The 26185-nt window shown below is 41.0% G+C and overlaps 1 long non-coding RNA gene across 1 annotated transcript in view; it reads left to right on the forward strand.

Moving 5' to 3' along the window:
* LOC133641563 (uncharacterized) overlaps positions 1–26185 on the forward strand; it is a 73689-nt gene that overhangs the window by 31430 nt on the left and 16074 nt on the right. Inside the window, exon 3 of the long non-coding RNA XR_009824301.1 lies at positions 24504–24534. This is a non-coding gene — a long non-coding RNA (uncharacterized LOC133641563). The remainder of the gene's footprint in view (positions 1–24503; positions 24535–26185) is intronic.

A 26185-nucleotide genomic window follows, 5' to 3' on the forward strand; every position in this document is an offset into this window, starting at 1 on the left:
ATGCATGGGGAACATCTGCCCTGACTCACTTGAAATAGATTTCTAATGGTTTAAACTATGAAATCCGCCAAATGACCAATGGAAATAAATGGATGACTTTGTGACAATGGAAAAAGAAAAATGTTTCCCCCCGGTTGTTGTAGTTTACAAAGAAGGAAGCGTGTCCTTTGCTTTAATAGGCAAGGTTTGTCAAAGACGAGGCAGGGGCTGCATGCTTCCTGGAATCATTTTAGCATAAACATGTATGTTTATGTACAAGTGTATGTGTGCGTGTGTGTGTGTGTGTGTGGTGGTGGTGTGTGTGTGTGTGTGTGTGTGTTTGTGTGTGTGTGTGTGTGTGTGATCCTTGATAAACATCAGAGCAGAGCAGGACTCATGAGAGCTGACAGCGATGTGTTAAGAGTGTACTACGCAGAAAAATATCACAAACACACACACACACACACATACACACACACACACACACTCCAAAAAATGCCTACCTCTTCAGGACCAGCCTTTCTAGATATGTAAAGATTTGTATTTACAACATTAATGATATATAAATACAATGCAAATATAGGAAATGTAAGTATTTAGTAAATTTTTTTATTATTATTATTTTTTTTGTAATTGGTTTTTAATCTTCATTATTTACTCCAAGTCATTACAGTATGTCTCTATATACATACTGTATTTATTTTATTTTTAAATTAATTTTGGCCAAAGGGGCCGCATTTCAATTTCTTACACACACTTGTTATTACATATGTTGGCCAGAGGGGGAGCACTTAAAATGTTTACACACACTTGTTATTTAATATGTTGACCAGAGGGGGAGCACTTTTAAAACGACACACAGTCAATTTGAAAAATCCCTCCTTTTTGTGACCACCCTCATTTTGGTAGATTTCACCACCAGGGGTGCTAATGAGACATTCTCTATTAGATGCAACGGTTTGCCCTAGTGTGTGAATGTGAGTGTGAATGTTGTCTGTCTATCTGTGTTGGCCTTGCGATGAGGTGGCGACTTGTCCAGGGTGTACCCTGCCTGCCGCCCGATTGTAGCTGAGATAGGCTCCAGCACCCCCCGCGACACCAAAAAGGACAAGCGGTAGAAAATGGATGGATGGATGGATGGGTTTTCTGTATGATTTTGGTCCTAACTTGTTCACTAGTCCTCATATGGAAGGTACTTTTCCTTGTTGATGTCTCAAGAAGGGTAGAAATACAAAAACACACACGCCTATCGTTCACAATCCTTATGAGAGGCAAGAAGACAAAAGTTTATTTTGAATTTTTTTTGCATTTTTAATAATGGGCTCGTTCTAGCTGGCTAGTAATCAGTCCATTCGGCCTCGAAATCACTTTAAAAATGCATTCAAAAACCGTCAATACGTTCTGTAACCTGTAAAATAACCAAACGTGGCAACATTGTTGTTGTAAGGGTGACCACTGAGGAACTGCACCAATCTGTACTGAGTGAAAAACATGAACAATCATATTACAGTATCTGTAAATTATTATTTCATGTTTTGTTTGTACACAGCTCGCTTAACAGTGTATGTACTGTAGTTGTAATAACAAGCATAATGTGCTGCATGTATCATGACCAATAATACAGTGACTCACTTGATGGACAGTTGTCTGTTTGGTCCAGCTGGCCGGGGAAGTTTTTTTTACTTGATTTGTGTAAGCACGCCATTTATGTCAGCTTAGCTTGGCTCCAAGTTCCATGTCATGCCGACGTCACTCTCGTGGCGTCTGTCTGCTCCAATGTTTCAGTCTCTCTTCGTGTTCGCTTCTATAAGCAGCAATTCATCCTCCGTAAATCCAGCTTCGAAAAAATAAGGTTGTGAATCTTCATTTGTCCAAAAATAGTTGTCTTTGTTGTCTGTTACCAAGTCTGCCATGATTGGAAAACACATGCGTAGGAACACACGTAATTAAAATGACCAAAATATGGTAAATATTGTACATATTGATATTAAGGTGTCTGTTAATACATTATATATATACTTGCAGTGTGTTTATTGTACATATTACATATTGTTATGAAGGTGTCAGTTACTACATTACATATATACTTGCAGGGTGTTTATTGTACATATTACATATTGTTATGAAGGTGTCTGTTACTACATTATATATATATTGTACATAGTACATATTGTTATGAAGGTGTCAGTTACTACATTACATATATACTTGCAGTGTGTATATTGTACCTATTACATATTGTTATGAAGGTGTCTGTTACTACATTACATATACTTGCAGTGTGTATCTTGTACATATTACATATTGTTATGAAGGTATATGTTACTACATTATATATATACTTGCAGTGTGTATATTGTACATATTATATATTGTTATGAAGGTGTCTGTAACTACATTATCTATATACTTGCAGTGTGTATATTGTACATATCATATATTGTTATGAAGGTGTCTGTTACAACATTATGTATATACTTGCAGTGTGTATAAAAAACATATTACATATTATTATGAAGGTGTCCGTTACTACATTATATATATACTTGCAGTGTGTATATTGTACATATTGCATTTTGTTATGAAGGTGTCTGTTACTACATTATATATATACTTGCAGTGTGTATATATAATGTTCTTGGAGGGTTTTAAAGTTTTTTTAGAGGACTTTGAAGGCTACAACGGTGACTACAATTAGTTACATTTTGTAATATTCTTAGGTAATACGATCTCCGAGCGGTCCCTGAAGTATACACGAATATGATTGGCCCAAGGAACGAGGTACTTCCTGTTTTAGCGTTGCCTGAAATGTGATGTGTTATTCCCACGAGTAGTGAATAAAAGTACAGTTAGCAGCACGTCGTGTGTTGGCTCAACTTATTTCCACAACACGGAACAAGACATGGTGTCAGAATAAAAGAAAAGAAGAACTTTGCAACAAGATGGACGTCGCCGGAGTTCCGTCACCTTGTATGGATTGGGATGCGAGTAACCTGCCCGAAGCATGGCGGAAGTTTAAGCTCCACGTAGAGTTGATGTTTTCTGGTCCTTTTAAGAAAAAGGGAGAGGACGAAAAGTGCAGCTACCTTCTCATTTGGATTGACGAAAGAGGACGGGACATATATAACACATGGACACTTACAGACGACGAACGAAAGGTACTGATTACGTACCATGAGCGCTATGAAGCATACGTCATGCCGAAGTCAAACATAATATTTGCTCGTTATAAATTTCACGAAAAAGTCTAAGGAGCTAACGAGCCATTTGAACAGTTTTTGACGGATTTGAGACTGCTTGTGAAGGACTATAATTATGCAAACAAGGAGGAGATGGTGAGAGACCGTGTCGTGTTTGGGATCCACTCACCTAAAGTAAGAGAAAAGCTACTGAGTGTCGGTTCCGATTTGACGTTGGATAAAGCTACAGATATAGTCAGGTCTCATGACATGGCACAAGCACAGCTCAAAACTATAGCTAGCGGCCTGCACGAGCAGACTGTCCATGCTATCAGTCGCCATTATCCAAGGAAGATAGCTTGTAAAACGCGCCAGGACAAGGCAACAGAGCACACCTACAGACCTGATGGGGACAGAGAGTGTCATAAAAGTTGTGGCTACTGCGGAAACAAGCCTCATGAAGAAAAAGACATCTGTCCAGCCAAAGGTAAACAGTGCAAGATATGCAGCAAATGGAACCATTTCGCAAAAGCAGAGTACAGGAGTAAGTGAAATTGACTCACTCAGCGAGACAGACAATGAAGAATTGTTTATTGATGCAGTTACACAAGGCAGCGGTAACAAAAGAGAAACTGAACAGGCATATGCAGATGTGTTTGTTGGACCAAGTAAAACTACTGTCACCTTCAAGCTAGACACTGGAGCGTCAGCTAATGTCATTCCCACTAATGTTTTCCAAAGGTTTGGGATACAGGACACACTACAACCAACAACACGCCCTCTATGGCTATGGGGGTGAGAGGCTATCCGTCTGAGGAAAATGCAACATTAAATGCCAGTACAATAGCATCCATCTGACATTAAAGGTCCACATCGTTGACACACAAGCTCCTCCAGTGTTAGGATTAAAAGCCTGTTTGGATTTTGGACTCATTAAACTTATACCATCCGTGCACAGCACACCTGAGACATCAGTTATGGATGAGTTTGCTGATGTGTTCACAGGAATAGGACTGTTTTCTGGAGAGTGCACAATTCACATTAAACCCGAAGCAGTACCTGTAGTTCACCCACCTAGGCGCGTCCCTCTGGCCCTTCGTGACCGCCTCAAAGAGGAATTACAAAGCATGGAAAAACAAGACATTATTGTAAAAGTCACTGAACCAACTGAATGGGTTAATTCAATGGTAGCAGCAGAAAAACCACGCACAGGAAAACTAAGAGTCTGTCTGGATCCAAGGGATCTAAATAAAGTCATCAAACGCCCGCACTACCCCCTACCTACCCTTGACGACACCACATCCAAATTGGCAGGAGCCTGTTTCTTCAGTGTAATGGATGCAAGGTCAGGCTACTGGGCCATCAAGCTCTCAGATGAGTCCTCAAAGCTGACAACCTTCAACACTGTTTTCGGACGATACAGATTCCTCCGCTTACCTTTTGGACTGATTTCGGCTCAAGATGAGTTTCAGCGTAAAGTTGACGAGACTTATGAGGCTTTGCAGGGTGTCACAGCAATAGTCGATGATATCCTCATCTATGGCAAGACTAAAGAAGAACATGATACCAACCTCCGTGCAATGTTGCAGCGCTCCAGGGAGCAAGGAGTTAAGCTCAACCCAGATAAGAGTACAATCTGTGCTACTGAAGTCAGCTACTTTGGGCACCGAATCACCAAGGATGGAATCAAGCCTGATCCAGCCAAGATTGCAGCTGTGAGGGACATGGAGCCACCAAGAGACAAAGGTGTGCTGGAAACAATCCTTGGCATGATTAACTATTTGTCCAAATTTGCCCCTGGACTGTGTGATGTTAATGCACCCATGCGTCACCTATTAAAAGATTCGAGTGAATTCAGATGGGATGCACAGCAGGAGGAAGCATTCGAAAAGACTAAAGAGCTCCTCACTCAGGAACCAGGTCCAGTGTTAAGGTATTTTGACCCGAGCAAGGAACTCAGACTCCAAGTTGACGCATCAAAATATGGATTAGGGGCAGTGCTATTACAAGAAGGAAAGCCCATAGGCTTTGCATCTAAGTCACTAACTGATTGTGAAGTCAATTATGCACAAATTGAGAAGGAGTTATTTGCTATTCTGTTTGGGTGCAAGCGTTTCCACCAGTACAAATATGGTCGCCACATCATCGTGGAAAGTGACCATAAGCCACTTGAATCCATTTTGCGAAAACTACTTGCAGCAGCGCCTCCAAGGTTACAAAGAATGATGCTTCAGCTACAGAGGTATAACTTCACCATCACTCACAGACCAGGCAAAGACATTCCTGTCGCAGACACTCTCTCCAGAAAGTCACTACCTGACCAGGACACCAGCCTCAGTGAAGGTATGGACATGCAGGTGCACACCGTTTATAGCAACCTACCTGTCAGTGATACCAGACTTGAAGACTTCAAGGTAGAGACTGGAAAGGATGCTCAACTCATTTTGCTGAAAAAGACAATTAAGTCAGAATGGCCCGAGGAGAGGAAACAATGCCCTCAGAACATAGCGGAATATTGGAACTACCGGGACGAGCTCTCGCAGATGAATAACATCCTGTTCAAGGGGGAAAAAATCATCATACCCAACTCACTGCGCACAGAGATGTTATCCCGTATCCATGCAGGTTACATGGGTATGGAAAAGTGCAAACAAAGAGCGCGTGACATCATCTTCTGGCCTGGGATGAACAAACAGATTGAGGAATTAGTTGGTAAATGCCACATCTGCAATGAACCTAAACCATCAAACACTAAAGAGCCAATGACTCACAAGATCCCAGACAGGCCATGGCAAACAGTGGCTACTGACCTGTTCACTTGGAACAATGATGATTATTTAGTCACAGTAGACTATTACAGCAGATACTTTAAGCTAAACAGATTAAACAGCACCACAGCTGCTGCTGTTATACATAAACTAAAATCTTCTTTTGCAAGACACGGGATACCAGAGACTGTTATATCAGACAATGGTCCACAGTACAGATGTAGAGAGTTTGATGTTTTTGCCAACACATGGGGTTTCACACACATTACCTCCAGCCCATGCTATCCTCAAAGTAATGGCTTAGCCGAGAAGTCTGTTCACATTGCAAAGTCCCTTATGGAAAAGGCCAAAGCTGATCAGAAAGACCCTTATCTGAGTCTGCTTGAATATCGCAATACCCCAGTGGACAACTTCAAGTCACCAGTTCAGCTGCTCATGAGTCGTCGCACACGCTCAATCCTGCTAACACCCATCAGCAGCTGCAACCCAAAACTATCAGCCACAAGGATGTTCACATCATGAGAACCTACAAACAACACCAGCAGAAGAAATACTATGACATATCAGCTAAGCAAATGTCACCTTTGCATGAAGGACAATACATCCGTTTTCAGGAGAAAGGCTACTGGAAACCAGCAGTTGTCATTCGTTCAGCTGATACTGAAAGATCATACCACATACGCGCATCAGGAGGACAAGAATATAGGCGAAACAGACGACATCTCCTGGACACAAGAGAGACACTGATCACTCAGACTGAAGAAAACACAAAACATGACACACAACATGCACTGCACACTGACACACCACACACCTCAAAGATAACGGAAGAAACAGCCCCACAGCCTGTGCGGTATCAGACAAGGTCTGGACGTGAGGTTAAGCCCAGAGTTGTTATGGACTTATAAAAAATATGCTCAATCGTGTTCAAATACGTACAATTCAATAACATTGTGATTGTGTTTCTATTTTCGAGCAAGTTAAGTGATAATTGAAATCTGTTGTTGAATTTCAATACGTTTCAGGAATGGTTATTGCACAGAGTGTGTTTTCTTAAATGTTGTGTTCCATATTTTTCTAAAAGAAGGGGGATGTAATATTCTTAGGTAATACGATCTCCGAGCGGTCCCTGAAGTATACACGAATATGATTGGCCCAAGGAACGAGGTACTTCCTGTTTTAGCGTTGCCTGAAATGTGATGTGTTATTCCCACGAGTAGTGAATAAAAGTACAGTTAGCAGCACGACGTGTGTTGGCTCAACTTATTTCCACAACACGGAACAAGACACATTTTGCAAGCATTTATCATCTTTAGAATCCTAAAAAAAAGACTTGTGTTCTTGTCTCTCATAATGATTGTGAACTATAGCAAATTTCCAAAATAAAGTGCAGTTCCCTTTAAGTTATTCCAGGGGTGTCTAAAGTGTGGCCCTGGGTACATTTTGTGGCCCACAGTTGCGTATTTGAATAATGTTCAAAAAAATGTCAAGTTAATAATACTGTACTAGTAAGAGTATAACTAATTACACAAGATCAGAGGTACGCAGTTTTTTCTTTCAATAAATATTTGCATATTTTACCCTACATTTAGTTTGGTTTTGTGTGATTAATAAACACATGTTTTGGTATTTGGCATTGAGTGGAAAAACCTCTTGCGTAGTCTAGTATAAAAGTGGTGGTACGCGAGCTCCATCTAGTGGTACGCCAAATAATCACTTGATTAAAGTACAGTGTTTTATCTTCCTGTATTAAAACACAGTGTTCAAACTGTGTGTAATGTTACGAGGGCTGCAACTAACGATTATTAGTCAACGATTAGCTTAATAATTAGTCGACCAATTAGATAATAAAGCGTAGACATATTTAATGGCTATAACTTTTCCATCAACTTCTAAATGCAGCTTAAGTTATTTTAGGCATGTTCTTACTAACAACAAATATGACTGATTAATTCATGAATATTAATTTATACTGCAACTGTGCTGCTCATTCAGCTGTTACACAATTTACAATGATTATTAAAATATTGTCCATTTAAAATAAAGAAAAGGCAAAGTGCTAAAAAAAATTAACCTTGTTTATATATTTAAAAACGGTTAAAATAGCAGCAATGAAAACAAACAACAAAACACAAAATCTAACATTCTCAAAAATAAAATAATTTTGTGATGTTTTAAAAGCTGCACACTGGTATATTGATTATTGATTAACTCTTGGCAGTTTTAGCACTCTATTTGACTCAATGTGTAGAATTAAAATCTTTGAATAATTATTAAAATGTTGGATATTTAATAGATTGGATGTTCAATAATCTTATGATACCTCCGCATTGGTGCTTCTCCCTCTCCCTCTCTCTCTTTTCTCTCTCTCTCTCTGTCTTTCTCTCTGTGTGTGTGTGTGTGTGTGTGTGTGTGTGTGTGTGTGTGTGTGTGTGTGTGTGTGTGTGTGTGTGTGTGTGTGTGTGTGTGTGTGTGTGTGTGTGTGTGTGTGTACCTTTCATTTAAGGACCGGTGAACAAGTTAGGACCGAAATTATGGTCCCAATACGGAAAACCATTGCATCTAATAGAGAATGTCTCATTAGCACCCCTGGTGGTGAAATCTATTAAAATTAGGGTGGTCCCAAAAAGGAGGGATTTTTCAAATTGATTGTGTGTCGGTTTTAAAAGTGCTCCCCCCTCTGGTCAACATATGAAATAACAAGTGTGTGTAAACATTTGAAGTGCTCACCCTCTGGCCAACATATGTAATAACAAGTGTGTGTAAGACATTTAAATAAGCCAGCTTTGGCCAAAATTAATTTAAAAAATAAAATAAAATATGTATATAGAGACATACTGTCATAACTTGAAGTAAATAATGAAGATTAAAAACTAATTACAAACAAAAGTTTTTTTTTTTTTACTAAAAGCTTACCTTTTTTATATTTGCATTGTATGTATACATTTTTAATGTTGTAAATACAAATATTTATATATCTAGAAAGGGTGGCCCTAAAGAGGTAGGCATTTTCCGGAGGTCTCAAGAAGGTAACAAATACAATAATGGGTGTGTGTGTGTGTGTGTGTGTGTGCGTGTGTGTGTGTGGGTGTGCGTGTGTGTGCGTGGGTTCGGTTTGCGTTTGTTAAAGTATCTTTTTTACGTCATTGCAAATTGACGCTGCTTTAAAAGGTACTTGAATTGATGTAGACAAAGTTTAGCTGGCTGACTTTGACTAAAATGATAGTTCAAGTTATTTTTCACAAAACTTTATCTCACTCTTGTGAGACAAAGCCATCATGTTTTTAAATGTTGGCGTATCACAGATGTACTGCCATAAAAACAAGGTCCACTTTGCAAAATGAGCTAAGTATTCATGTTTTTAACAAGAATAAGAAGAAATATCCTCACAATTATCATTTTAGCCCTGGCCACGTTTTTGCGAGTGACACACTTCCGCCCGGAAAAAAAACTAGTGATGACGTCACGACTATTGTCGACAAAATATAATTGTCTGCTACAAATTTTATTGTAGACAATGTCGAGTAATCGTTGCAGCCCTAAATGTTACAGTGGCCAAAAATATTGCTCTTCCTTGTTTTCAATGAATATTTTGGCCTACTGCGCTATTGCGTTGTAACGTTGATCATTATGGTGGTACTTGGAGAGCAAGGTGTTATCTGAGGTAGTACTTGGTGAAAAAGTTAGAGAACCACTGGTGTAGTAAATACCGTGCCTTTATTTATACACAGTGGCGGGCTGTGCGTTTCCCACCTAGGCCTTCAGTGATGTCCTGTGTCCAATGATTACCTCTCAAAATACCATAATTTATGTCACCACATGACCATTGCTGGAGAAATTCTATACAAAAACACACTTATGCACTACTGGCCATAGAATCACATCAACAGTATACAAAACGGGTTATTTTCTGGCGCATTTAAAAATCATAAACCCGCATCAGCAATTAAAACATATCTTATGTAGTACTGTCAAAATTTAAATTGCAAAAAACAAATTAAACGTGAAGAAATAAAGAAATAAAATATCTGAACTCACAATTTAAGACCAATGTCTTGGAAAAATATATCACTGTTGAATCAACACAGTAGTTAATACTATGATCAATGTTAATTAAAAACTAAATGTGGGATATAAATAATAATAGAAGTATAATTGTTTTGTATATAGCAGTGACGTGCAGTCACTAGAGGCAGGTGAGGCGGGGCCTCACCTGCCATCATGGAAAGGAAAAAAATGTAAAAAGAAAAAAAAAAAATTAAATTGCTATATGTATCCATTGATTATACCAGGGGTCACCAACGCGGTGCCCGCGGGCACCAGGTCGCCCGTAAGGACCAGATGAGTCGCCCGCGGGCCTGTTCTAAAAAAAAATATATATAAAAAAAATAATTTTTTTTTAAATTTTTTTTTTTTTTTTTTTTTTTAAATTAAATCTACACTCACACAAAAGGGGTTATTTCTTTCTGCTACCAATATTCTGGTTCCCACAACATAGACAATACATCTGCAAGGGACACAGTCCCTGAAGCACACATGATTGTATAGGCTGCTGGTCCACTAACATTTTCATTAATTACTATTTTTTATGTAATTATTTTTATATTGTTTTACTTTCTTTTTTATCCAAGAAAATGTTTTTTATTTATTTATCTTATTTTATTTTTTTTTTTAAAAAAGGGCCTTATCTTCAACAGACCAGGTTGTCAATGAAATTAGATTTGTTTAAAGGGTTTTTTAAACCAGGCCCAGTCCAGATAATGTCCAAGTCGGACTCAGCAACACACACCTTCTTTCATGTACACAGAAAAAAATTAGGGAACACAACAGATTGCATATAATTTATAAACAAAATTACATTTTCAAAATAAGCATTTATGTACAGTCCATATTATGTCCAGGTCACTCAAATTAGGGAACACAACAACATATATCATATAATCTATAAACATAATTAAACTTTCAAAATAAGCCTTTGAGGACTTCTCATCTTTTTTTTTTAATGTTTTTTGGCATCATTATCGTTTTCAACCATGTAACTTTCTAAAGTTAGAAAATACTGAATAAATGTTTTAAAGAAAGTAATACTAAGTGAATATCTGTTGTTGGCCTAAAAATAAACATTTTACCGAGTACTATAATTAAATTGACTAAATCATGATTGTCAATGAACTCTCCTAAAATAACAGAAACCACATTAAGCTTCATAAACAAACCAATCCTTAAACACATTTTTTCAACTTCCACCCAAAACAAAGACACAATATGACAATACCAAAACAAATGCAGGGTGGATTCAGGCTCCTGACAACAAAATCGGCAATCATCTGACTCTGTCGTATTCCATAATTTTAACATTTTCCCTGTGGTTAAGAAGTTATAAATAATTTTGATTTGAAAATAACGATTTTGCACATCGATAGTGGTTTTATAGATTAGTTTGAATATGGCATCCCATGGCAACGGGCAGTCAAAAAAGTCCTCCCATTTTCCATTTGTGTTGTATGAGGCAGCCTTCAAAGATTTCTTTATTAAATAAAAATTATATATTTTTCTATTTATTTTAGTTCCTTTTTGCCAACTAGAATTTCTTATTAGAGGTTTACAAACTAATAATTTAGTAGTTCCATAATTAATTATTTGTTTCCATCTTTTCCCAATTACTCCAGTTAGTTGATAAAATGAAAAGCTTGAGCAAGCATCACCATACATAGCTCTAAATTCATCATACTTCATAATTTTACCATTCTCATTGATAATATCATTGACAAAAATGATTCCTCTTTCAAACATATTTTTCCAAAAGAAAGGCTTTCCATCTATTACAATATTAGAGTTCATCCACATTAACTGCTGCAAAATATCGTCTCTTTTTTCTGGCACATAAAATTGAAAACACCACTATGAGTGGATTGTTTCCTTTATGAACCCCGCCATGTTTCCCAGCAGACTCTCTGGGAGGGGATCACTTGTAAAAAAGGATACAATTTCTTTTGATACAGTACATGTTTTTGTCCAACAGGACATTTGTGTACCACTCAATGTTTAAATACATCTTTGGAACAATTGATGCTTTTAAAGACAGACACATAGCTTCAAGGTTGAGAAGTTTCAGGCCCCCATATTCATACTCTTTGTACAAAACCTTTCTTTTAATCTTTTCTGGTTTGCCGTTCCAGACAAAATCGAAGACCCTCCGCTCATAAATCTTAAAGTTTTGTGATGGAGCTGGTAATGACAAAAACAAATAAATAAATTGAGGAATAATTAACGAGTTGGCAATAGACATTTTACCATACAAGGTTAGGGATTTCCCTTTCCATAATTGCATAATTTTGTCCAGCTTTCTTAGTCGATTATCATAATTTACTGAGCCTATATCTTCCAGATTTTCTGGGACAACAACACCAAGTATGTTAACTGGTCCATCTGTCCACAAAACAGGCACTTTGCATTCCATTCGAAAGGACGTTCCCTTTAGATTTCCGATCCTTAACATTTTACATTTATCATAATTAAGCTTAAGGCCAGATTGCTGTGAAAATATGTCCAAAAGATTAAGAAGGTACCGCAAACAATGAGGAAAAATCTTATCTTTGTGAATCAGCCTTTTCTGACATGAACTTCATCAAGAACAAACACAGAACACGCCTCACTGATGCACATCTGCAAGACTCACTCAGAGTTGCAGTGTCAAGTTACACACCAGAGTACAACACACTAGTTAACAGCATGCAATGCCAGGCTTCCCACTAACTGACAAAGAAACAGATAACAGATTTGGTGTCCAGTTCAAAGTGTGACATGATTTAAAAATTTGAGAGTTTACTTTTGTATTTTACATGAGTTATTATTTGTACAAACATGGTGCAAAGTAATTCATGATTTGTTAAAAAATGTTAGTGGCTAGCTAGTTAAAATGGGATATTGTGATTTCACAAGACTGTCTTAGAAGTGATCATTTGAAAATGTTCAATTTGAAAAATCTGCACTTAGAGAAAATATAAAAATAAAGTGTTGCATATTGATATTTATCTGTTTCTATATATATTTATTGTGAGAAATCATTAAGATGATCAGTGTTTCCACAAAGATAAATATCATTAATTATTAATAATAACAGAGTTAAAGTTCTGGCAATTTATTTAAGTGTGTATCTAACTGGTAGCCCTTCGCATTAATCAGTACCCAAGAAGTAGCCCTTGGTTTAAAAAAGGTTGGTGACCCCTGGATTATACTATAAAGTTATTTTCCATTTAACTTCACCAGTTTCAGATTATTTTTATTCAAAATCGCTGAATTTTCACATTTGCCGTTCAAATACTGAGAAGAGACGGTGCGGTGATCAGCAGCCAGTTGAGGCACGTCACTGCGTTGTGCCTCAACATGGATTGCGGACTCGGCTAACTGCTGGCCTGCTGTGCAGTGAGACCGTATTGCTATATGAATTATATTATACATTTCCATAGTTTAGTTAGCTGAGGTATATAATGTACAGTGTATTTTGTCAACAACTGTGTGTGTGTAACGTATTTCTTGTGCTGAGCGATCATAAAACTGCTGCGAAGACTCACTGGCTGAGGCTCGCCTCGCAGTAATCCCGCCTCCTTGTGCCGGTGCACCCCCGCCTTAGAAAACGGGAGGAGGGGGGGGGGGGGGGGGGGGGGTGCATGTTATATCAACTAAAGCCCACACTTAAACTTTCCACGTGCAAGATTGAATCTATTGTAACCTATTTTTATGGGCTTTCCTCTTTGTGATGTTAATTCCTGTTACACGCTGTTATACAGTATATGCCTTGCGCTCTTATTTTGAAGGCACTAAGAGCGGAAGTGATGACACGTTGGAGTGGAGCGGAGGTTTTTGAAAGAAGGTAGATAAAGTGGTCCTCGTGTAAACTGGAGCCTCCGTGTTTGTTATGTTGTAGTTCGTATATGCGACATTTATAAACCCTCGGTTACACTATTTAAAAAAGTTATTTAATAAGAAGCCATAAAGAGCAAAAACAATAATGGTCATGTTGGAGGAGTTGTGAATGACCGCAGTGCCACAACATTAGGTACACCTGCAGACTGCAGCACGGATTTCATATTTCATTCATTCACAACTGCTCCAACACGAACATTATTGTTTTTGCACTTTTTGGCTTCTTATTAAATAACTTTTTAAAATAGATTAAATCTTGCACGTGGAAAGTTTAAGTGTGGGCTTTAGTTGATATAACACTCCCGTCAGGGGGTGCATTCTACGACGGGATTGCATTAATCCAGCACAACAGCGGGGCATGGACTTCATTTATAAGTAAAGGTAAGACCATAATAACGTTTTTTTTTTAATTAAATATGCTTTTTTGTGTGCTACACTTTGTATGTGTAAAGTTAAAGTTAAGTTAAAGTACCAATGATTGTCACACACACACTAGGTGTGGTGAAATTTGTCCTCTGCATTTGACCCATCCCCTTGTTCACCCCCTGGGAGGTGAGGGGAGCAGTGGGCAGCAGCGGCGTCGCGCCCGGGAATAATTTTTGGTGATTTAACCCCCAATTCCAACCCTTGATGCTGAGTGCCAAGCAGGGAAGAATGCTGGTATGAGCTTTTAAACATAATCCGTTAACTGCTGCCAATCAAATGGTGAATAAGATACTCTTTAGGGTTTATATGTTTGTAAATCTGACTGTGATGAAGTCAGTGCCTCACCAGCCATGAACCTCACCGCACGTCACTGGTATATAATATATAATTGGTGCAAAGGTTTAACATGTGTACAAGGATATTTCACATGCCTTTACTGTGTAAATACAAACGTTTGTAATTGAACAGTATTTATGTTGTGTACAATATGTATTTATAATATGTTGTGAAAAGGAAATTTGGTAATTTTTGGAAGCTCATCTTGTATTTGATTTTGTTTATAGGGTTAGGCGCAATAAGTGTTCAACTTCAGCCTAAACCTTTTCGGTCTGCAACATTTTCAATTTATGAAGTCAACTGTTTGTTTAAGTAAAACTGTTTGTTAATTTTATTGACTATTGACCGAAGAAATAATAATAAACTATACAATTTGTAGAACACAATCGAGCTTCCGGGTTTGGCCGACATCGTCTCACAAGATGTAGTTTCTTTTTAAAAATCCTTCTTGAAAATGGCCTTGCAAATATATGTGTTGTCTTTTCTAATCATAAAAGATCTCAGCCGAGGCATTCTGGCTGAGTTCTTAAAGTTTACTCCACAGCGTGCTCATCAAAAACATCCCGCTGCTCGCATGTTTACGATCAACAACCGAAACGGGGCTACTGCGCATGCGCGTCACTACTGTGGCATGCTGGGTAATGGAGTTCTTATGTTACCTAGCTCATAACATCACTATATGCTTAGGCCAGCTAGAAGGCTTTACTGATAACAACTCGTGATCAATCAACCAATCAATCAATTCCTTTATTGTCATTGTCATAATAACACTTAAGTCATACATGTCAACGAGATTTTGTTTGAGCTTTGTCCAGCGGCATAGAAACTGCATTGAAGTGCAGGTTGACCATAGTTTACAGTTTAGCATTGTCAGGAAGATGGCGAATAGAGGGGCGTGGGGATGGGAACAGTCAGATGTCTGATGGGTGTTACGTTGATGTTGCAGCAATGCAGTGTCCAGAGCACAATTATTGAGGTGGTGAAGAGTGAGGTAATAAGATGGTACGGGGCAGCAAAGGGGCAGGCTGTTCATTTAGCAGTCTCACAGCCTGGGGATACAGACTGTGAGACATTCTGGTGGTCCTGGCGCGAATCGATCTATACCTCCTTCCAGAGGGTAGCAGGTTGAAGAGGCCATGTGCTGGGTGGTATCTGTCCTTCAGGATGTTGTGTACTCGCTTTAGGCAGCGAGTTGTGTACATGGCAATCATCTCTAGGAGTATCGTACTTGTAATTTTCCCCGTCGCTTTAACCACTCGCTGGAGGGCCTGCTGGTTTGCTTTAGTGCAGCTAGCAAACCACACTAAAAAGCCGTAAGTGAGGACACTGCTGACGGCACAGTTGTAAAAGTTTACCATTGATTTCTGCGGAATGTTCGCGCATTTTAGTTTCCTCAAAAAAAAAATACATTATTGGGCCTTTCCGACTGTAGAAGCAGTGTTAATGTCCCAGCATAGATCTTCTGTTATGTTCACCCCTAAGAATTTGAAATGCTTGACCCTTTCTACTAGATTTTTATTAATTAAAAGTGGAGGGTGTTTGTTCTGCCCTTTCCTGCGGAAGTCTAAAATTAGTTATTGGGTTTTTGTAACCCTAGTTACGAACTAGTAATAGAGGAAACAGGTGAGTAGTAGTCAATGGTGTAAATATCGAACTGGACTAGTATCAGAAGAATCCTAGTGTTTTAAGAGCCAGTGTTGCATATCAATAATGACACAGACAACGATGAACTTGAATGTTGAATGGCCAAACATGTATTGAAAAGTGCACATATTGTCATGTCTGTGTTCATGTTTTTGTTTGGCCATGTGCTGTTTTGTTTTTTGGACACTTCCTTAGTTCCTTGTTTCACTTCCTGGTTTTGTTTGTCACTATAGCAACCATTAGTTTCACCTGTTCCACGTTTGGACTCACACACCTGTCTCACGTTTTCACAGTTAGTCACGCACCTGTTTTCACTTATCATGTCACTATATAGGCTTTTCTGTTTCTGTTGTTCGTCCTGGCGACATCACCCATTCATGCCATGTCCACAGTTCCTTGTCACGTTAGTTCTTGTTTCATCTCTTGTCACGTAAGTTTTTGTTTGTTTAATGTTCATAGTTCTCCGCCATTGTGCGCGCCCTTTGTTTTTCTAGTCAAGTTTTTTACCTCCGCTGTGAGCGCTTTTTGTTTGTACTTTTTTTGAGTTAGAATTAAAAATGTATTTAAATTCACGTCTTGCACGCGCCAATTTTTCATTGCCTTCTGGGAGAACAAACCACGCCATAGACCCAGTCCTGACAGTATGTCGCCAGCATAAAAGTTCTCCCGCAAGAAAATTGGGCGTTTTGGACGAGGCAGCGTGGGAGGTCCTCCACGCCATGGAGAAGGAAACGCTGCGCTACTCCTCCGTGGAGTACAGAGACTCCTTTTGGTCCGAGGATGGCGCTGCGTCACCGCAGTCCCGGAAGCGCCGCTCCCGACGAAGGACGTCAGGGAGGGCTTCCACAAGCAGTGGAAAGGACGCATCGTTTCCGCAAGCTCCTTCCCCTCCGGGCGGAAACGAGCTGCAGCCAGCCCGGCTTCCCCAGGACGACGTCACGCCGCTGCCAGTGGGTGACGTCATGGATTTTTTTCCCCTGAACTCTTTTTCTTGTCAGCCACATCCAACCAAAGACTCTAAATCCATGATTAAATATTACCAAGACATGTTTTTAGAAATCAGATCCTGTCAATCACAGTCACCCAATTTTCATGCCCCGCCCCCCAGGACTCATGCCACGCCCAAGTCAGAATTTTTTTTTTCACCCACAAAAGCCCAGGTGGGGGGGAACGAAAGACCTTTTGGACAATTTAGAGGGGAGGATTCTGCCCTCCTCCTGAACCCCCTCCGCCCACCCCAAAAGACGGTTCCAGACCGCGGGGAGCGCGTCTGGGATCCGCTCCTTGAGGGGGGGGCTAGGGCTGGGAATTGTTCAGGTGGGGTGGGTCAGCATCGTCACGCCAAGCCACAGCCTCCAGCACGACCACCACCACCTGTCTTTCGACCTGCCAAGCCACAGCCACCAGCACGACCCCCACCACCAGTCTTTCGTCACGCCAAGCCACAGCCTCCAGCACGACCACAACCACCTGTCTTTCGACCTGCCAAGCCACAGCCACCAGCACGACCACCACCACCAGTTTTTCGACCATGCCAAGATCCACCTGCTCCACGCCCAGCTCCACGCCAAGCGCCACCAGTACCTGCTCCACGCCAAGCGCCGCCAGTACCTGCTCCACGCCAAGCGCCACCAGTACCTGCTCCACGCCAAGTGCCGCCAGTGGCTGCCCCACGCCGCCAAGTGCCGCCAGTGGCTTCCCCACGCCGCCAAGTGCCGCCCGTGGCTTCCCCACGCCGCCAAGTGCCGCCCGTGGCTTCCCCACGCCGCCAAGTGCCGCCCGTGGCTTCCCCACGCCGCCAAGTGCCGCCCGTGGCTTCCCCACGCCGCCAAGTGCCGCCCGTGGCTTCCCCACGCCGCCAAGTGCCGCCCGTGGCTTCCCCACGCCGCCAAGTGCCGCCCGTGGCTTCCCCACGCCGCCAAGTGCCGCCCGTGGCTTCCCCACGCCGCCAAGTGCCGCCCGTGGCTTCCCCACGCCGCCAAGTGCCGCCCGTGGCTTCCCCACGCCGCCAAGTGCCGCCCGTGGCTGCCCCACGCCGCCAAGTGCCGCCCGTGGCTGCCCCACGCCAAGACCAAAGCCAAGACCAAGACCCGCCAAGTGACCAAGACCAAGAACCGCCAAGTGACCAAGACCCACCAAGTGACCAAGACCAAGAACCGCCAAGTGACCAAGACCCACCAAGTGACCAAGACCAAGAACCGCCAAGTGACCAAGAACCGCCAAGTGACCAAGAACCGCCAAGTGACCTAGACCAAGACCCGCCAAGTGACCAAGACCAAGAACCGCCAAGTGTCCAAGACCAAGACCAACCACGCCAAGTCCAAGACCCAGACCCAGACCCTCGCCAAGTCCAAGACCATGACCCACGCTGCCAAGACCATGACCCACGCTGCCAAGACCAAGACCGCCAAGGCCAAGACAAAGACCCCCCACGCCAAGCTTCGCCGCCTGACGCACCAAGCCAAGCTTCGCCGCCTGACGCACCAAGCCAAGCTTCGCCGCCTGACGCACCAAGCCAAGCTTCGCCGCCTGACGCACCAAGCCAAGCTTCGCCGCCTGACGCACCAAGCCAAGCTTCGCCGCCTGACGCACCACGCCAAGCTTCGCCGCCTGCCACGACAACGCGCCCACCTCCTCGTCGGCCACGAATGTGGCCATTCCCAGGTCGCCCACCTCGTCAGGTTCAGCGGCGGTCTACCCGCCGCCGCCACCTGACTCTGCCCCGGTGGATTCGGGGACACCTGGTCTGGCGACCCACCGCCATGTCCCCCTCCCCCCCTCCCATGACTCTTGATCCTGTTTTTTGTTTTTGGACATCTGGGATCTGTCCGTAAGGGGGGGGTTCTGTCATGTCTGTGTTCATGTTTTTGTTTGGCCATGTGCTGTTTTGTTTTTTGGACACTTCCTTAGTTCCTTGTTTCACTTCCTGGTTTTGTTTGTCACTATAGCAACCATTAGTTTCACCTGTTCCACGTTTGGACTCACACACCTGTCTCACGTTTTCACAGTTAGTCACGCACCTGTTTTCACTTATCATGTCACTATATAGGCTTTTCTGTTTCTGTTGTTCGTCCTGGCGACATCACCCATTCATGCCATGTCCACAGTTCCTTGTCACGTTAGTTCTTGTTTCATCTCTTGTCACGTAAGTTTTTGTTTGTTTAATGTTCATAGTTCTCCGCCATTGTGCGCGCCCTTTGTTTTTCTAGTCAAGTTTTTTACCTCCGCTGTGAGCGCTTTTTGTTTGTACTTTTTTTGAGTTAGAATTAAAAATGTATTTAAATTCACGTCTTGCACGCGCCAATTTTTCATTGCCTTCTGGGAGAACAAACCACGCCATAGACCCAGTCCTGACACATATAAATTTACAACAACTGCAGTATATGAAAAATAATGAACAAGAATAAGAAAAGCCGGCAGAATAGAAACCCTTTTTTCAAAGTTCCCAAAGTTTGTTTAAATAGTTCGTTGGGGCCCGTTTCTCTGTAGCTAACAGTGCACTGTATAAGTATTGTCCTACCGCACAGACCGTGGGGGACGGGACGTCAACACTGCACCGCAGTGTCCAGATTCTCAGGTAGCTCGCCACCCAGTATGCACTGGGAATCGGATTGATGGATCTGGGGAATGGGGGGAATCAGTGTTGGAGTTGGAGAGACTGCGGAGCCTCTCATCCATCTGGGCTGGAAGGGCGATGTCGTCCTCTCCACACAAGGTGCTCCAAGGAATTAAGATGGTATTTGAATCACCCAATCAAAAAACCTGACCTAATAATAGATCAGAAAAGACCCAATAGCTTGTATTATTCACACACACTGGTTTTAACTGTGTTCTTAAATAACCATGAATTAGCTTAAATACTTTTTAACTTGCATTAATTAGCTCAATCATGTCATTAATCACCAATCATGTATCTCAAATGCTTTGGTTTACAATGTATTTGTTTTTAAAATATGAAATATCAAAATAAAAGTTAAGCGCTTATTATAGTTCTTTTTTCCAATTGTTCAAATATTCAAAAATATATGAAATGTTTCTTCAAATACAAAAATACAAATAGTATTTAAATGCACCTTTAAGTTCACAATTAAACGAGGTAGGTTAATTGCACAAAGTTCACATTAATGCTCAAAATGGACTTTTGTGTAGCAACTTGGAGGTATACAAGGTTAAAACGTGCTAAATCTCTCCCTTGCTAGCACAAGTGAGAGATGCACTAAAAATTACCTCTTCAATCACTAAATCAAAAGTACTCAGTAATCTATTACTTCAGTAAAACAAAAATAATCACAGTGTTCCTAGCATGTGCTGTAAACATGAACAAAATAAATATCACCAACACTTATGGCTTAAATAAAACATCACATCACTGTTATTCACTCACCGCTGATCAAGTGAAATGACTGCACAGGATGTCAGTCAGTGAATATTACACTCGGATGTCACACTGCTCTACAAGGTTCAAACAACACAATATACGGATCAAAAGTTGTATAACAACATTAGAAATGTGGATAGATCGAATTGCAATCTTATTTTCAAGCCTTACCGAGTGGATGGCCAAGGATTGATCGACAGGTTCTCCGCGTGTGTTTGCATTGCCACGCATGGACCGACAAAACCGGAAGGGGAGTTTCTCTTCTTCCACAATACAGGAAGTTGCGTCATAAAACGAGTGACACGGAAGGGCTCACAGGCTCACTGATTGCCCTCTAGAAGTGACAATCATGGAGACAGGTAATTTTTACCTCTGCAATTTCTGTTAAGACACCATGTTTGTGTCAACATTTTTATGTATATTGTGTATTTTCTATTTTAACAACTTGTAGAGCAGGTTAAAAATATAAATGAATAACGTAAAGTGCAGATTAGTTTGTACCTGTTTTAACACTTAGTTATTTAACTGAAATGAATGTATCGTTACTAAATGAATTATTTTAACTCAAATGAATTATTTCAACTCCAGGCATATGGTGTTTTCAAGCCTGGGTTACATTTTGTTAGTGTTAAGAACCAAGTTGTTGTTAGCACACCATAAAGCCAGCTGTTGGACCTCTGCATTGTATGCTGTCTCATCATTGTTGCTGATGAGCCCAAGTACCGTGGTGTCGTCGGCATATTTGACAGTGAGATTGGATGTTGAAGAGGCTATGCAGTCATGTGTGAAGAGGGTGAAGAGCACAGGGCTTAGCACAGAACCCTGTGGAGCACCGGTGTTGATGGTGAGCGTGGCAGAAATGTGCTCGCCTATTTTCATATACTGTGTGCGATTCGTTAAAAAGTCCAAAATCCAGTTGCAGAGGAAGGTGTTCAGACCAAGGTTGTGAAGCTTAGATCGGAGTCTGTTTGGCCTTATTGTGTTAAATGCTGAGCTGAAATCGACAAAGAGCAGTCTTGCATAAGTGTCCTTAAGCTCAAGATGTTTCAAGAGTCTATGGATTACAAGAGCGATGGTGTCTTCGGTTGATCGGTTCTTCCGGTACGCAAACTGATATGGGTCAAGGGATGGTGGTATTGACTTTTTAATCCGTTTTGATATCAGTCTCTCCATGCATTTGGCAGGTATGGAGGTGAGTGCTACAGGTCTGTAGTCATTTAGGCATGAGATGATGGCCTGTTTGGGGATGGGAATTATTGTAGCGGTTTTAAAACAGGCATGGACCCAGGATGTAGACAGTGACAGATTAAAAATGGAAACAAATACATCCGTCAGTTCGTCCGCGCAGTGCTTAAGCGCACGGCCCAGAACGCCATCAGGTCCAGCTGCTTTCCTTGGGTTGATGTTACGCAAGGTGAGTCTTACTTCGTGCGGGCTGAGGACTGTGGCCGTGTCGTCGGAGGAGAGGGGGGTCAGGGGGGGCAGTGCTGAGTCTGTGTTTTCCTTGTCAAAGCGGACATAAAAATTATTCAATTCTTCATCTAAGAAGAATTTCACTGAGGAAGAAGTTGTTTTTTTAAAGTTTGTAATTGCTTTGACACCTTCCCACACCTGCCTAGGGTCTGAGTTATTTAAGCAATCCTGGAGTTTATTATAATGGTCCAATTTGGCAGCATTGATCCCCTTCTTTAAAGCAGTCCTGGCTGAACGGTTGGCATTTGGATCGCCTGATCTAAATGCCATGCCCCTCTCTTTGAGTAACTGTGTCACTTTTTGTGTCATCCAGGGTTTTTTATTTGGTAACACACGGATTGTTTTAAATTATGTAACACAATCTACACAGAAGGTAATATAGTTCAGCACAGTTGAGGTGTATTCGTCCAGAGACTCACGCAAAATTGCACGCTCGTCTCTAAATATGTCCCAGAGAGTGTGATGAAAACAATCTTGGAGCTGATGGATAGCATCTTCTGACCATGTTCTTATAGTTTTGTTGGTAATTCCAGCAGTTCTGATTTTGGGTGTGTAACATGGGTGCAACAGAAGAGAAAGGTGGTCTGACATGTCTAGATGGGGATATGCATGGGCTCTGTATGCATTTGCGATGTTTGTATACACTTGATCCAGCATTTTCTCTCCCCTGGTTGCACATATAACATTCCGATGGTATTTATGAAAGACGCTTTTTAAGTCTGCATGGTTGAAATCTCCCGCTGCAATGAGAGCGCTGTCGGGGAGTGTGTGACAAGGCAATTGTTAATGCTGTCATGTATGTGTGCTAGCGCAAGCTTCGCATTAGCATCTGGGGGAATATACACAGCACAGATGTAAACAGCGGCAAACTCCCTAGGGAGATAGAATGGTCTGCATTTTAGCAACATAAACTCTACATCTGTGTTGCACAGTTCGTCCACCCTCGCAGTCTGTGTGCACCAGTTGCTGTTTATATAGACACACAATCCTCCGCCGATCTTCTTACCGGAGTTTGCGGTTCTGTCGGCTCGGTGGGCGGTGAAGCCGGCTAATTCAGTAGCCGCATCTGGGATGGTTCTGTCCAGCCAAGTTTCCGTGAAAATCAGGCAGCAGCAGTCACGTATATTCCTTCTCGTCGCCATCTGAAGGCGGATTGCATCCAGTTTATAGCGGATCGACCGGGCATTCGACAAGAAGATGGTAGGGAGTGGCGGTTTGAACGGGCTTGCCTTTAGCCTAGCCCAAACGCCCGCTCGCTTGCCTCTCTTGCGCTTCCGCTGGCAATGCCTCCTTCTTCGGCCGTCTGCTGTGGAGGGCCCGGGAAGTGGTCTGATGATCAGAGCCGGGAAAATAAACTCGGCTGACAGTTTGTGAAAAACTCCCGTATTGAATTGCACCAGATCCTCGTGACTGTATTTTATCGCCACAGTTCCAACAATATGCCGGAACACACAAAGCAGTATCAACACGGTGTAAAAAATATGCCGGCTGTAGGAGCTCCTGGCCGCTGCGACTGCGCGCGCCGCCATGACCGATCTGATTGGCTATCGCAACTGTCTGTCAAATGTTTGCGACAGACGCCTGCATTGTTGATTTTGAAGGCCTCGGGCAGATTTGGTACAGCATGGCAACATACGCTAGCTGAATTCTGATTGGATAAAAACTCTATAACCTAAAAACAACAGGACAGGAAGGAGCATAATATGACATGAAGAGAATATGAATACTTTTAAATATTTAAGGAAAGTAAATAAAAAATTACTTTTATCTTTAATTATGATCATGATTTCTGGTTGTTAGGCCAGCAGAGAAGGCCTTGCTGGCCCTGACGGCACACACATGATTATTAAGATTAAAGATTAAAGTACCAATGATTGTCACACACACACTAGATGTGGTGAAATTTGTCCTCTGCATTTGACCCATCCCCTTGGGGAGCAGTGGGCAGCAGCGGCGCCGCGCCCGGGAATCATTTTTGGTGATTTAACCCCCAACTCCAACCCGTGTTACTGAGTGCCAAGCAGGGAGGTTATGGGTCCCATTTTTATAGAAGGCCTTGCTGGCCCTGACGGCACACACATGATTATACAATGTTTGTCAGGTATTTGTTCATCTTTAGTCTCTGGATTTATTGTATTATTTTTTTTTATTCACCTATTATTTTTAGATCCATATTTTTTTACACTTTGTCTTTTCTCCTTTTATTTTTCTCCTTCCATTTGTACATGAGAAATCTACTGTATCTACGTCTATTATTTTCTTCCTCTATTACAAAATGGTCCAATTAAAACATGGCAAGTGAAGCCTGTAATTGTTGTACATGCATCACGGCACAGGAGTGCACTTGTAAGAAGGCTTGGCGCTGACATGTGCTTTTTGTCTCAATCAGGACAGAAGATCCCTTGGCAGATGATGAGAAAAGAAGGTACTTTTTTTTACTACTTGACGCTCATTTAAATTGTCCATTTATAATTGTGAATATATGATAACACCTTTTAACACCTTTTGTCATGATGGTTTTAATTGAGCAAGCCCTATGAGTTGTGGTCAAAATGCATTGGAAGACATGCGAGCACACATGTAATAAATATATCTGTCAGGTTCTAACACTGATGACATCTATTAAACAAGACAAGAGGCAAATAATTAAACAGAGACATAATTAAATTTGGACTCAATATTGAGGAGAGTCGTCTGTACACAGTATCACAGCACGGTCTGCCAAAAGATTGCACGCCTCCTTCTTTTATTTTGGACCCTCCCCAACCACATGGCCACCACTGTTTCCAAAGGATAAAGGTCGCAAAAAGTTCACAGAAAAGGTCGTAAACAATTCACAGAAAAGGTCAGTTCAAAAAGAGTTCGTAAAATAGTTCAAAAAGAGGTCCATAAAATAGTTCAAAAATAGTTCGTAAAAAAGAGGTCGTCTGGAAATTGGGCAGATCCTGTCATCTCTCCGCTTTGAAGTCCTTGGGCCAGAACAATATCCTTCTGTTGATTACCATTCATGAAAGAACACAGGAACACCTTCATCTTGCTTTCCCCCCCTACACAGTGAAGTTTTATGAGCCTTACTCTTGGTAGGTTTCAAAGACAGCTTTTGTCTTCTTGCCTGGAACTCATTTCAACACAAAGTTTTTTGTGATAACTTACAATTATTCTAACAATATCCTCAAAGTTTTATCATGATTAGACACAAGGTAAGGACTTTCAGACAATTAGTTGCTTAGTCCCGCTCTTAGCATTGGCATGTTGCTTGATGGCGGCCATGTTTTCCATCTAATCTCGCTTGCATTTTACACACACATGTGCTTGTCAGTCCCCAAAAGGTTTGTACCAAATTTTGTATTGATTTTGCTAATTGAACTAAAGTTACAGCTGGTGTTTTGTGGTTGTGTTTTATTTTTCACAAACACACACACACCAAACACACACACACACACAAACATCCACACACACGCACGCCCTCATTCTTGTATTTGTTACCTTCTTGAGACCTTCGAAAAATGCCTACCTCTTTAGGACCAGCCTTTCCAGACATAAAGAGATTTGTATTTACAACATTAATAATATATACATACTGTGCTAATATAAAAAAGCTTGTTGTGAAAAATTAGTTGGAATTTCACAAGAAAAACTTAGAATTTTGGCAGTGTTATAATAAAATTCGGAATTTTACTCAACGCAAGTCAAAATTTTACAAGAAAAACTAAACATTTGTGCAATATTATGATAAAAGTTGGAATTTTACTCAATAACAGTCGCAATTTTACAAGAAAAGCTTAAAATGTTGGCAATTTTATGAAAAGAGTCGTAATTTTACTCGACATAAGTCACAATTTTATAAGAGAACTTTCAAATATTTGCAATATTATAATAATAATCTGAATTTTACTTGGCAAAATTATGACAAAAGTCATAATTTTACTCAAAAAATGTCACTGTTTTACAAGAACAAAAAAAAAGGGCAAAATTGTGATAAAAGTCCGAATTTTATACGACATTATACGGCATTTTGCATTAAAAAGTCATAATTTTACATTAAAAAAAGTTATCATTTTACGAAAAAATATTGC

The sequence above is a fragment of the Entelurus aequoreus genome, linkage group LG24 (genome assembly GCF_033978785.1).
Source record: "Entelurus aequoreus isolate RoL-2023_Sb linkage group LG24, RoL_Eaeq_v1.1, whole genome shotgun sequence".
Classification (NCBI taxonomy): Eukaryota; Metazoa; Chordata; class Actinopteri; order Syngnathiformes; family Syngnathidae; genus Entelurus; species Entelurus aequoreus.